The following is a 2500-nucleotide window of genomic DNA, read 5'->3' as shown; positions in this document are numbered from 1 at the left end:
ATATTCTTTATCTTTTTAGCATCAATATATTCAAAGAACTCTCTCTCTCTTATAGGAGATGGTTTTAAGAAAAATTAGAGGCCATTGAAAATAATAATGACAAGAGAAGTTATTCCTTGTGACGTTTATGACCTTAAGCTCTTGTCATCCTGAGTAAGGAGACAAGGTACCTCTCCCCGTAGAGAGTATAAGACCTGTGTTGTAATTGAACTAATATGTTCAGTGATAAGCTGTTAGTCTACTTATCTTATCCTACGTTGGATACAAATCTCCGGAGAAATCTGCAATGCCCCAGTAACCACACACTGACATTTTAGAACATTTCACAAAGCCACACAGCAGAATAACTAAAGTAGAACGACTTATACGAGAGACCAAAATCTTGCAAAATAAACCAAGGTGTCGTTGCTTAAAAATCTCTCGACAAAAGCCGTGAGTATTGTAAAGAAAGTCTGAGATTATATATTGCCTTTTCAATGATGAAATCAACAAGCAGAGGCAGGAGCAAAGACATAAGGAAAATTTCAGCATTAATGGAACGCTGTTAAAAATCATCATAGAAAAGTAACAGAATATTAGATACTTGTACACATACTGAGAGAGAGAGAAAGAGAGAGAGAGAGAGAGAGAGAGAGAGAGAGAGAGAGAGAGAGAGAGAGAGAGAGAGAGATAGATTGTACTAAATTAAGATTATCTTATTTCATATTTCGAGATAGAAGATTGGTATGATGCTGACACAAGTGAAAATGATTTACTAAGATATGTAAGAATAATACACATGTTACGATAAATGACAAGTAATGAACAAGGAGAAAGTTAATGATGCGTGGAAGTAAATATAAATATATAGAAGCAAACGAGAAGTTTCGCTAATGCTGTAAACAAAACAGCAAAGGAAAAGTGGAGACATTGCCTAAAAATGCAAGAAATTCTGAATAGCAAAAAAGAGATATAGAAAAATATTTTTTTTTATGCAACTACATAATGGGATGTTAAAGCTAAGTGTACGAGAAATAGAGCAGAAGGGGCAATGTTCATCACTGTGAATAACTAATATTCGTAACGCATCGATGTTCGTATGCTTTTACTTTCAATAACTTTTTTTATTCATTGTCTGCTTTTGGCTCACTTTCTTTGTTGAGTATTATGTCTGTTTAACTGCTGCTAGTTCATTGCATATTCATGGAATGCCACAAGCAAGATGATCCTCTCGTGCTATTCTGCGTCGTAACTGCATTTGCATTTCGAGAGCAGATCGAAAACAGACCTTTTTCCTTTGTCACAGCACATTAATGTCATCCTTATTTACAGCTGCATAGTCAAAGCTTTTCTTTCACGTCTAATTTTCGAACCCTCGTTTATTTATGTTTCTTCAGTTGGCAAGTAAAACGTTCTTATATTTCCTAAATTAATAGAAACTCTCTTATCTTTAACTTTCACAATATAGAAATGTTCAGTCCCATATTCTCACACTTTTATAACTTTCCAATATTCACGAAATTGGTGGTTGTCCTCGCGTAAGACTGAAAAGGATAGCTAATGAATGGAAGAGCCGACCACTCGAATAGTTAAGTTATATAACAATAACCTATTTCACTGTCAGTTATTGCAGTTACACCTTCAATAACTGAAAGAGTAAAAACAATTTCCTAATAACTTTAAGATTATTAACTTGGGATATGGTGAATTCATTTTATTACCAGTAAATCAGTGTCACCTCACACAGACAGACTGTCAGAGAATATTATTATTATTATTATTATTATTATTATTATTATTATTATTATTATTATTATTATTATTATTTATTTATTAAATATTATTATTATTATTATTCATTATTAAAAGATTATTAATAAATTATTATTATTATTCAGAAGATGAAAACTATTCATATATAACAAGCCCACAGGGGCCCACTGACTTGCAATTCAATCTTCCAAAGAATATGGTGTTCATTATGAAGTAGTAAGAGGTAAAGGAAAATACAGTACAGAAAGAAGAGATCTCACTTATTAAAAGAGAAAATAAATTAATACGTTAATAAATAGATAAAAATGTATTAAAATGCAAGGAGAATAATATTATTGTAGTAATGCATTGCATTTCCGTCTGGGAGACTGTTCCACAGTCCAACGGCGTGAGGAATAACTGCTACTATTAGGAAACAGAAACCTACCACCACGAACCACTCTATCTGAAAGAGATGAACCCCTGGCAGAAGCAGACACCTACACTGCAGAACAGTATTCTAGTGAAGGAAGCACAAATGACCTATGTTATGAACCCCTTTTGGGTTTTTCGGGATCTTAAAAAAAACAAATAAAAAAAAGAGATCGGAGCTCAGAATATCTGGCAGCAAATGAGGCAGACAAAATTGAAGGAGCGAAGTGATACAAAATAGATACCTTAAGAATAATTTATTTTACGGAACACTTAAAATTATTTTATATACTTTTTGTACAAAAACCAGTCAGTAGTTTAACAAAATATGAGCAAA

Source organism: Macrobrachium rosenbergii, chromosome 26, assembly GCF_040412425.1.
Source record: "Macrobrachium rosenbergii isolate ZJJX-2024 chromosome 26, ASM4041242v1, whole genome shotgun sequence".
Taxonomy (NCBI): domain Eukaryota; kingdom Metazoa; phylum Arthropoda; class Malacostraca; order Decapoda; family Palaemonidae; genus Macrobrachium; species Macrobrachium rosenbergii.
The sequence above is the reverse complement of the archived record's forward strand: the minus strand, read 5'-3'. Positions refer to the sequence as shown.